The sequence below is a fragment of the Tupaia chinensis genome, unplaced genomic scaffold (assembly GCF_000334495.1).
Source record: "Tupaia chinensis unplaced genomic scaffold, TupChi_1.0 Scaffold139943_1, whole genome shotgun sequence".
Lineage (NCBI taxonomy): Eukaryota > Metazoa > Chordata > Mammalia > Scandentia > Tupaiidae > Tupaia > Tupaia belangeri.
Window position 1 is genome coordinate 3,180,319 of NW_006199822.1, and position 12,723 is coordinate 3,193,041.

Genomic DNA, 12,723 nt, shown 5'->3' on the forward strand with positions numbered 1-12,723 from the left:
TTTCTGTCTATAAAGTCAACCCCCTCTGTTTAGCTCATTGGATACTCATTATATTTTATAGACTGGAATATTGCCTGATTCTAGACTCACTAATGAAAACCAGTTAGATCTTTAAACTAAATTGCTATCATTTCTTTCCCCAAATTTCCCAATGATTCTTTTCAATCTATAGACTGCCTTTTTATTCTATTGATTGGGAATTTTGTTTGTCATGCAGAAGCTTTTTATTTCAATGTAGCCCCATTTGTCTGATTTTTGCTTTTGTAACCTGAGGTTTCGGTGTTATAATCAAGAAATCATTACTAAGGCCAATGTCAAGAGCTTTTTCTCTAGAAGTTTTATCATTTCAGGTCTTATGTTTATATCTCTCCTGTATTTTGAATTGATTTTTATGCATACTATAAGGTAAAGGTCCAATTTCTTTCTTTTTTTATTTTTACATGTAAATATTCAGTTTTTTTCCAGTACTTTTTAATGATGCACTCTATTGTACCTTTGCCGAAAATTAATTGAACATTTTTTTTAAGGTAAAAGTCCAATTTCTTTTTTATTTTTACATGTAAAAATCCATTTTTTCCAGTACTTTTTAATGATGTGCTCTATTGTACCTTTGCCGAAAATTAATTGAACATTTTTTTTGCATTTATTTCTGTGTTCCATTGGTTTGTGTCTATTTTTATGACAGCACCATACTGTTTTGATTACTATAGCTTTGCAATGTAATTTAAAATCAGAAAATGGGATACTTCCAAATTTGTTTCTCTTTCTCAGAATTCCTTTGCTGTCGTGGGGTCTTTTGCAGTCCCATATAAGTTTTAGGATCTTTTTTCTGTCTCTGTGAAGAATGCCATTAGAGTTCTTTTGTTTCACTACTAAGTATGATATATTCTGAAGGTTTCTGTTAGCATTTTAAAAATCAAGTTAAAGAACTTTCTCTCTATTCCTAGTTTTCCAAGAATTACTGTTATAGTATGTGTTAATTTTTTTTCCAAGGGGCCAGCAAGTGGCATGGTGGTTAAAGCATGGGACTCTCACATGGTCGATTGTGGTGCAAGTCCCAGACTTGGGGACTTGCTTCCTCACTTTCCTTCTCTCTTTCTCTCTCTCTCTCCAGTGAGTGCACCTATAGCAAACACAAATGATAATAAATAAAATTATTATTTTAAAAAAGTTTAAGAAAATTTTACCAAATGCTCCTTAAGTATCCATAGCAATGATTGTATATTCTCTTATATTTTAAAATTATAATTTAAAGAATTATAATAACAGATACGTACTATTTTAAAATATCCTTGCATTTCAAGGAAAATATCTACTTCATAATGTATTGCTATTTCATTTTATTGCTATTTCTTTTTAGAGAGTTGTGGTTTTTGTTTTTGTTTGTTTGTTTTTGTTTTATTTGTTTGTTTTGCCATAGAGCATGTGCACTTGCTAGAGAGACAGAAAGCAAAAATTCATTCTCCCCTCCCACACACACAAGGGGAGATGGTCACGCTGCAATCCTTTCTCCTCCATTCTCTTCTCACTTGGGATCTTGGGCACACATGCACACATACCCAATGTGAGATTTAAGCTGCCAGTTCTGGAACTCAATCTCCAGTCCACTACACGAGAGTCCAGAGAAGAAACCATTATGCCATGTGCTGGTCCCCTTATTTTCAACTTAAAGTTATTTTACTTAATATCTTTAGTTTTTTATTCTTAAATAACCTCAATTTTCTCCTTTTGTGAATTTGATATTCTTGTTCATATTTGGGATGACGATTATATTATAACAACCATAAAAAGTGAGTTAGGAAAACTTTCATTTATTTCCAAGTCTTTGAAAGAATTTATATAAGTAATAACTATCTTCAGTTTGTAGTTTGGTAGAATTTACTAAAAAAAGAGAGAGAGAGAGAGAGAGAGAGAGAGAGATTACCTCACACTTAGATATAGTGCTCAAATTACATTTTCAACTTCCATATTTATTAGTCTATAGTTTTTCTATTTCTTTGAGTCTATTTTAAACATTTACATTTTCATAGAAAATCATGTATTTTATCTGATTATTCAAACATACTGATATAAAGTTACACAAATATTATTTCGTAATTGTTTAAAATTCTCATTGTAATGTTTATTCTTTTTTCTTTTTTTCTTTCAGTACTCAATTCGGTATTTTGGGGAGTTCTATCTTCATAGTTTTATTTCATTTTTTTCCAAATGTTTCCATCTGTCAAATGTCTCCTCCCCTTGCACCTCACACCCACCCTCTACCACCCATTTTCTACCATGCTTTATTCATTCTTAATGCTATTTGTGTTGCCTATCTTTTATTGATCAACTTGTTTTATCTTTTAAAAAATGGCTTTTTCTATTTTTTGAGTATATTATTTTATATTCTACTTATTTATTTTATCTTTAAGTTAAAAACTTAGGTCATTTACTTTCAATTTTTATTTGTTTCTAATTTTATTTGCTCCTACTTTCCTGGCTATAAATTTTGCCTGCCATGCCACTTTTACCATGCATTATAACTTTTAATATGTAGTGATGTCAATGTTATTAATTTTTAAATTGTTATTTATTTTTAGAGAGAGATTTTTGCTATAGGGTGTGTACAGTCACCAAAGAAACAGAAAGTAAGAAATCATCCTCCTCCAGGGGGGATGACCATGCCATAATTCCTTCTCCTCCAATCTATTCTTGGGATCTTGGGCCCATATGCACACATATCCAGCATGAGTTTTAAGTCACTGGGCCTGGGACCCAAACCATGGTCAACTATGTAGGAGTCTAGCAATATAACCATTACTCCATCTGCCGGTGTTATAATTTTTTTTTGGAGAGGTTTTTGCTATAGGGCATGTGCGCTTGCCAGAAAGACAGAGAGAGACAGAGACATAAAGCAAGAAATCACCCCCTGGGGGGATGGCCACTCCATAATCATCCCTTATTCTCCATTCTCCTCTCGGGATCTTGGGCACACATGCACACGTGCCCGGTATGAGTTTAAAGCACCGGGTCCAGGACTCGAACCGCAGTCGACTACATGGGAGTCCAGCGACATAGCCATTACGTCAACTGCTGGTCCCCATGGTGTTATAATTATTTCCTAGGCTTTTGTTGTAAGGCAATGTGCACTCACTGGAGAGCAATAAAGAGAGACAGATAGAAGGGTAGTGAGAAATCACCCCTGAGGGGAATGACCACACTGCAATTCCTTCTCCTCCACTCTCCTCTGGGATTTTGGGTATGCATGCACACACAAGTGATGTGATTTTCAAGCCACTGAGTCCAGGACTCAAACCATGGTAGGTTATATAGGAATATAGCACCTTAACTTTCATGCTACCTGCTGGTCCCTCAAATTTTATAACTTTAAATGTTTATTCACGTCTTTTGATAGAAATAGAGAGGCACACCCAACTGAGTTCCATGCCATGGTCTTGCCCCAGTCTCAGCCAGCCAGGATTATGGGCATACATGTGCACATATACTTGCCCAGTATGCACAGGGAGACCTCAGGACACAAACCTGGGATTTTGTCATATGACTTCAACATTGTGAAGTGTTACATTACTGCTGCACCACTGTGGCTGGCCAAAAATTTTATAATTTTTAAATGTATTTTTCATAAAAATATAAAGAACTTTTGAGAAGTTCAAGGTGTAGGTTTGTTTTGACTACTCTTTTCAAATTATTTTACTGATTACTTGGCAATCTATTGTTTACTGATTTTAAGTATTCTTCTTTAAAGCACAGATAAGGTCAGATCTCTCTCTAGATTCACTGGCCCTTCATTACTCTCAGGATAAAAAAAAAAATTCTCTCATGGCATCATCCACATCCCTTCACATTCTTAGTCCTTCACTCCTGCAGTATTCTTGCTATTGCTGGAGCTGACCTCCCAATTCGACCCAAATGTTACTCTAACCTCCACCCCGCCCACCATAGATGCCATCTAATTCCAAATGCATATTCTTTAACCACATAAAATTCCATGCTGCTTTATCCACAGGCCAGGATGCTCTCTCTTTCTTCAGGAAACTTAGCTTGTGTTCTTTTCTCTGTAGCAATTGTTTTTTTTTTTTCTCATTTCTACTCTGTTAACTGAATAGTTCCTTTTTATCCTTCAAGTCTAAGAATAGACATCACTTTCTCCAGATAACCTTCTGCTAAGGTTAAGAAGCCCCTGCTAGTCTCCATATAGCATGATCCAGGCCGGCTTCAATCACATTGTAATGGCCTTTTACCTCTCTGTGTCTTCCACTAAAATGTAGAGCAACTTTAGGGCAAGAGACTATGTCTTTTCATCTCTACTCCAGCCCATTCCAAGGTTCTTGGTGCTCAGTGAATATTTGTTAAACATGCACTTATTCAGCAAATGCATTTGTATAAGTAGGGAGGAAATGGAAATGCAGACACAGTGGCACAGAAGTAACACAATGTTGCCCAATTCTGGAGCCACATGGGAAGGTCCTAGGTTCATGACCCAAATCTTCCTCCACACACTAGACATATATACATGTGCCCATAATCCTACCTGGCTGAGGCTGGGATAGATCGTGGTATGAAAATCCTGTTGAGAGAGTCTATCTCTGTCTTTCTCTGTCTCTCTTTCTCTTTCCCCCCCAAAATAGATTAAATAAGTCTTTTTTTAAAAAAGAAAGGAAAAATTATATTTTCTGCTGCTGATTAAGAGTTTACTACTTTTGGGACCAGCAGGTGGCATAATGGCTATGTCACTGGAACTCCCATGTAGTTGACCACAGTTCGAGTCCTGGACCCAGTGGCTTAAACTCATGCCGAGCACATGTGCTTGCGTGCCTAAGATCCTGAGAGGAGAATGGAGGAGAAGGGATTACATGGCCATCCCCCCCTGGGTGGGGAGTGATTTCTTGCTTTCTGACTCAGTCTCTCTCTGTCTTTCTGGCAAGCACACATGCCCTATAGCAGAAACCTCTCCCCCCAAAAAGAATTTATTACCTTCTTGGCATTGTACTAAATACATTATATGTGCTATTATCCATATGTTACAAAGATTATCTTTGGAAAAGATTTGAGAAGTTATTAATTTTCTCTCTTCTACTTTTTAAATTTTCCTCACTAATATTCTTCATAGAAATCAAAGAAAATGGTTATTTTAAGATCTTTGTCCATAGAGGTCTTATGACATATACAAGTATAAAATACATACAAGTCATGGCTATTCTCTGAAAATTAGCCTTATAGGAAAAGGTCTAAACTAGTGGGAACTCAGAATATGTGTGGCCTCTTTAATCCCCTGGAGCTTCAATCTGTGGTGAGTTCCAAAGGCACCTGTTGACTCTGTAACAGTATATGTCTTGTTTGTTTCTCAAACATGTCAGTGAAATAGTGTCCACAAACACAGCTGGGCTTCTTTAGGCATGGTTCATCTCTCATTCTCTGCAAAACTGTGAGGAAATCAGACTCATCCTTCTATGGACTATAGAATCACCAATGCAAAATAATAAAGCTGAAGTGAGTAGTATTGAGACTATTGGAAGAGCTTGAGCCTGTTCATTCCTATTTAGCCCCAATTCATCCTATGTGATCACATAAAAATTCTAACACTTAACATTCCCTGTTTATGTTCACAATTCTCAGATCCTTGGTTTTGGGCCTTTGGCTAATGCACAACTGTGAGAACAATAAAACCTGATTTTTTTTAGTTCATAATAGAGTTTTTTGTATGAGCAAGCGCATGTGCTTTTCATTCAAACAAAAATAGCTTCGCTTGGTTATGAATGAAATCAGCATTTATTGTAGTAATAATTTGCAAACATGAATTAAAAATACCTAGAGTTAAACAAGCTTTATTCCACATATTGAACCTCAACATCTCTACCATTTCTCATCCTCTTTCGCAAAAGATATTTAGAAATAAATTCTGGGTTCATAAGAAATAAGGGTAAGTAATATGGTTGTGTCTATAACATTAATAAACATGAACAAAGTCTCCCTAGACATTAAATCTGCAGTCCTTATTCTTCAGTCTGTATACCAGTTTCATATCACACTTGATACCTTTTCCTTATGAGAAGTGATAGGAAAGGTAATGCAGTATCTGGAATAATTATTTTCTTTCCTGAAAAACCTTGATCTTTCAATAATAAAGGTCCTATTTCAGCTGTGATAGCTTGTGACTAATCACTGAAGTTTGTAAGGATAACATCTACCATTTATTAATTAGATGGTTCCAATGCGCCAGTCATGCTCATCCCCCAACTACTCCAGTGGGCAGTTACAGGCAGTCCTCATCTAACAACCAAGTTCCAGTCCCATTACTATGTCATTAAGTGACTTGATCGATAAGAGAGGAACGTAAAGGAGGATGTCTTGTGATGTATTATGTCACCACAGGGTATGTATTTTTCAATACGTATCATACGACACCACATTAGAATAATGTAAATCTACCCATACGAAGAGCATACATTAGATAAGCACCAGAAAGCAACAAGACACATCACAACACAATGATTTAAATCTGACTTGTTTTTGTTTATTCTGAATATTACAATGGGTGGACAATAATGAAGAAATGAATAAATTAAATATGTAGTCCTGCGTAACTGCTAATGCTTCCTATAGTGAATACTAGCAGACTATGGCAACAAGTCAAAAATGGAGACCCAAGATTCCCAAGTCTCATACAGACAGAAATGGGGATTCCCTGTGCTGGAGACCCAATCAGAAGCCCTAGCAGTTATTAAATAAATAGCTCTGTAAATGAGGAGTGGCTGTATTGTTCCCTTCTAGTGAAGCAAAACCCAATTCTTCACTAGGTAAAGTACCATGCCCATGGTCACAGCTACAAAATGGAGTAACCTTCGCTATACCTCAGCACTTTGTCTTTTATCAAAAGGACTAGAGGGACTAAAATAATAAAAGTCATCTCCAACATTATTGGGTTGTCTTTCATAAAGAACACAAAGAAGCTGCTAGACTTTTTTCAGGTTTCTATTTGTCTTCCACTCCGTGGCTAATCCCCCCTCACATAGACTTGAATGTTCAAGAAAAAATTGCCTTGTGCTGGGATCCCATATCCCATACAAAATGGGATGATAGAAAGTGATAAGAAATTAATAGTCAGGGGAGACCTTGGTGTTGACCAAGAGGTAGATAACAAAGATTGGAAATACGGAGTTCTGTGCATAAAGGTCAAGTAGAGACCACCACCACTATCTCCTATGCCCACATATATATTTCTTGAACCTTCAAAGCTTTGTCGTATTGTCATGACAGGCTGCACTTCTCAAAAGTACAAGAAATTTGTCTAGCAAAACAGTAACAAAACAATTCAAACAAAACAATTAAATCCCATCAAGTTAACACCAAACACAAGGTTCTAATGTGACTAGTACTTAGTAACACTGTGTCTTTCTTGGCATCTAAGGCTGCAGGTGGGAAGGAGGACCGGAGTAGGATTTTCTTTCTCAAGTTCTAGTTTCTCCCTGCCTCAAATGGAAGGAAATATTTGCGAACTTCTACTTAGGAGGCGGGGAGACAAGTGTGGTTCACAAGCTTCTACGTAATTTCATAGCTATGTTAATGAGGAAGAATATTTTCCCACCCAAAATTATGGTGGGTATCAAAATCTGAGACACAAGAATTGCTGAATGGGAGGACCAGGCATGCAATGGCAAAAACAAAGATGGTTGGAATACAGGTGGGAGGAGGTCCCCAAATAGATGGGGCAGAAGTTGATATGGAGTCAAATGGAATCTATTATCTAAGAACCAAGACTGAAGAATTTGGGAGTCAACAAAAACGACTTGGATGATTTGCAGAAACAGAAGCTTCATTTTGAGACCCCTGAGCACCAACAAAGAGACAGACAAAGCAAAGAGAAGAGACAATGTGAGAGGACCTATGGAATTAATGCTGGTTATCATGATATCATCTCATTTAACTACTGCAAACCCCGCAAAAGAAAACTAACCATGGAGCCTAAACTTTGAACAACTCTACTCTTCTGCTACATAAAAAACCTCATGCCTCTCTGAGTACCAGGCATCTCCTTCTTAAATAGTAGCTGTCTCATTGTCCTGAACAAAAGAAATGACTAATCACAGGACCTCCTTTAGCTATTATGTTAAATTGTTTTACAGTTGCTGTGCCCTGCAGTGGCACCAGCTCTCTAACTGTCCTGTAGAGGAAGCAATGACAATCACTGGCTAGAGGAATAAGAAATCTCCACTGAATAGCCAAGAGCCGCACATAATCTGACTGGGTATAAGGTTAGGGAAATCTTTTCAGCATTTAAAAGTTAAGCCCAAATCAGGAAGCTTAAGAAGGGTAGACCCAGGGACCAGCAGATGGCATAGTGGTTACGTCACTAGACTTCAACATGATCAACTGCAGTTTGAATCCTGGACTTGGTGGCCTGAAACTCATACCAGGAGCATGTGCATGGATACCCAAGATCCTCGGAGGAGAATGGAGGAGAAGGGATAGTGGTGTACCTCCCACCCCCCACCATGGAGAGGGAGGATTTCTCTCTTTTCCTCTCACTCACTGTCTCTGTCTCTTTGTCTCTCTATCTCCAGAAAATAAAAAAGAGAGAACTGGACCCAAGGTCCCAAAAGAGTAAGTTGCAACATCCTCAAAATACCTCTTCTTCCAGTTTAAGGACACACTGAAAAATTGACATATGTGTTCATGTGTTCTAAGGAATCTGGTTTGCTACAGAACAAAGGTTTTCTTGGTCAGGAGATTTTTTTCTCATTTGTTCACAATCCTCTCTCACTCTTCATTCTTCCTTGTTCTCTCTCTCCTTTTCTGTCAAGATCTCCTATCACCCATAAACTTGTTCTTCAATATCCCCAAGAGTCCTAGAAGGTATCCAGGATGCTAACCTGCTGCCCAGTTCTTCCAAAACAGAAGTCCTATAGGCCAATACTTTAGGTTTACTAGAAGCAGAGGTTTAGACAGGAATTCCCGCAGATATGATTTACTGGAGGAGGGGCAGTCTCAGAAAGGGAATGAGACAAGCAGGATGAGGCAGAGAAAGGAGCTAGGTATAAGTATGCAATCTCAGCAGGAGTCTGGCTTAGCCTGATCCCATAGAAAGTTTTGGAACACAAAATGTGACACACAGTCAGTTCCCCTTTGGGGCAAAGAGACCAGCCTTTTGTCTTCCGCATCAGTAAGTTCTTGTCTGGGCACTAAATATCAGCAGAAGAGGATGAGCATAATCTCCCAAATTGGTCACCTATGTTTGGCCTAGGACAGTTTTTCCAAGAAAGAGACCATTCTAGCTTGACTGTTTTCCATTTTTAAAGTTGTATTAATATACTTTGTTCCCAGACAGGGTTTCATAATTCATATTGCCCAATTTGGGCTGTTTAAAGAGAGTGGAAATCTTGCTTTGGTGGTTCAAGAACAGCATTTCTCAGTAATAGGTCACACTATCTCTATTTGACTTATGTGTTTTTTAATCTGTGTTTTAAAAATCATAAAGCTCCACCAAATCGTTTTTGACTCAAGAATTGCACAACACATGAAAGTCTCTTTGTAGTTCCTTTTGCATTGTGTACCAAGTCTGTCCCTTCACAGGCTATAATTTATTCTGCCTCCTCTACCTCTGACACCAATGTATGAGGCTATTTCTTGGAGATGGCAGAGACGGCAGCCATGAAATCTGAAGTTTCTCCCTTGCTTATTTGTGATAGGAATGAAGCCGATTATCTTCTAGCACACAGATGGCACATGTTGCCAGCACAGAGAATGGTGGGGCTGGGAGGTATTTCAATGTTGACTAAAAAGTAGGAAGGAAAAGGAAATGAGTATATCACTCATGCGAGTGAAGCAGTTAAAAAAAATAGAAATTTAATATTAGGCTACTCAGGTGTCTCAAAAAAGAAACAACAACAACAACAACAACATAAAACAAGAGGGGGAATAATTAGGCCTCAGGAAGAGCTAGGGCCAGTCTGTTAGTACAGGTCCTCCTGAAGCAGATGCCAAGATGGGATTAATACACAATGAGGGGAGTAGGTAGAGGAGCTAGAGAAGACAGGAAGAGCCTTCAACCACGGCGCAGGTCTCACTGGTAGAGGAGAAGGGCATGAAGGTGGCTGGGCAAGGGGAAACTTGCATTGCAGCACACCTCCCCCAGGGTCTCCCCACTCAGGTTAGTTTGAGGCTGACACAAGTTGACAAAATGACTCCATTTTGCTTCTAATAAACTTTTATAAGCTTTAGAATTGGACTGTAACTAGTTAGTTACAGTCTGGTTTAGTTGAGATAACAACGGTCATGGAAAAGCCATTATATCCCTGGCTCCTCCATGAAGCTCCATACCCCTGAAGCCCATCTAGAATCGAGCTGGGTCCTCTGAACTCAAACATCAGTTGCCATTCTCCTCAGTATCATGTTTTTCAGATATTTGTGGTTTTTGAAAAATATACAACTCTTAAGATTGTACTAGATGAAAACAAGAATATATCTCAACATCCTACCCCTCATGCCCTGCAAATAATCATGCTTACCAAAAATTCCTGAAAAAAATTAATGAATGGCTGAAAGCATCCCACCTTCCTATGCAGCTCTAAGAGCATACAGTCTGCCCATAGTGCTTGCCCTTCTGCAGCTTGGGTTAACTTTGCATCCCTTCCTTCTCTTCCAAAGGCCTTCTGCTGACCCAGGTCACACCACACTTCCTTCCAATGTCAGCAGAACCAACAGAGATAGTGTCTCACACAGAACAACCTGTGAACTTTCAAAGTCTGACAGCTAACAACATAAAAAGTAGTTGCTCTCCAGAGTCCTATAAATTCTTCCCAACTGCTGTGACATATTAAGATGATAGCAGTCAGAGAAAAAAGAAAAAGGAAGCTGGTTTGGGAAAAACTTTACAGTCCTGTCCTGATCACATCTATATGGAGAGCCATTCCCCTGTGCTTGCTCTCTGCAGTTCGGTACAGGACTTTGCTTCACTTAACATAACACTGAAAACTCACTATGTTTTCCATTATTCACTTACCAGTGTGTAGTTTTTCTAGATCCTTGATTTTCAGATTGTATGCTTTTAATATACATTAGTATCACCACAGAAGGTTATAAACCAAGTAAAAGGAATAAAAGGAGAACAAAATTTAAGGTAATTTGGCCTTAAGTCGAAGTAGTCAGTCATTGAGCTTGAATAAGCTGAGAGCTGGCGATGGGGAGTGAACTTTCAATCACCTGCACTGGCCCTGCCTCCCATCATCTAAAATACTTCAGAGCTATCTTAGACACCCCCAAACATTGCCACTTCAGCATGGTCCAGTGGATGGCAATGGTAAGGGGACATAAAATGAATCCACTATTTTCTGCCTTTGACATAGTTCAAACATTAAGTATCTTTTTAAAAATTTATTTGATATATTCAATATATATATATGTGTGTGTGTGTGTGTGTGTTACATGACCCATCACAGTTTCAGTCCCAGACTTGGCAACTTGCTATCTCATTTTCCTTCTCTTTCTCTGGTCAAATTTAAAAATAATAATAATAATAAATAAAAGTAAACCGTTTTTTTAAAAATCCCAAAGTCAGGGGCCATGTGGCTCAGTGGTAATGCAACTGAACCAACGAGGGAAGGCTCCAGGTTAGCAGCCTTCCTCAGTACGCCAGACAGGTATATAAAAGCCTGTAATCTGGGATGTAGAGTCTGAGGGTGAAGACCCTGTTGGGAGTACTTATTTTTCTAACTCTCAGTCTCATACAAGAAGATTTCCATTTTTTTGTTAAATCCCAAAGTCAGGCTGGACCCCCACTAGTAGTTGAGAATCTCTAGTGGGACTCGGGTATCAATCTTCTATTTAAAATGCACCAAGTTAACTCCAATGTGCAATCATTGTAGGGACCACTGGCCTACTGCCTTTTGTGTAGAAGCTTTGGATAAATGCCAGTGGGAGAGGAATTCAGCTCCAGCTCATTCACTCTATACTACATCACTGCATCACTGGCCTCCTAAGTGGAAATAAAGTCTTCGGTATCTGATCCTTTGATGGTCTCCTTTTGTTTGAAGTGTAAGATGTAAAACAATGGCTGGTCTTGAAGCAGAATTGTCTTAGCCCATCCCTGCCTTAGGGAGGCAATGCTTAAACGCTCTAGGAACCTGAGTTTCCTGGCCTCTCACACTTTCTCCGACCATCATTTCCTCCTCTCACCCTGGGTATATCCTCTTTTGTAAAAGAAATACCTGGAGAAATATGAGAGACAGCTTGCAGGTCTCCTTTCCTATCTGCCTTCCATAGTAGTCTCATATCAACTCTTTCATTATAACTCCCATCCTCCTTTACTTTGTAAATAATCTTCAGTGGTAAATGATCTGCAAATTGAGTATGTTCAGGTTTCTGTGAAAATAGTTTTGACCACATGGATTCCCCTGAAAGTGTATAAGGAATTCCCAGGAATCTCAGGACACATTTTAAGAATCACCAGCTGGTAGTGTAGTGGTTAGGACGGCTAGATCTCACAGGGCCTACTGTGTGGTTCCAAGTCCAGATGCAGTGTCTTGGAGAACACACCAGGTGCATGTACATATGTGCCCCAAATCCTGAGAGAAGAATGGAGGAGAGAGGATTGCAGTGTGGCCATCCCCCCACCCCCCAGGGCGGGTCAGTGCTTTCTTACTTTCTCTCTATCTGTGTCTCTCTGGCAAGCACACATGCACTATAGCAGAATGACAAAGAAGTTTTTTTTTAAAAAGAAACGCTTTC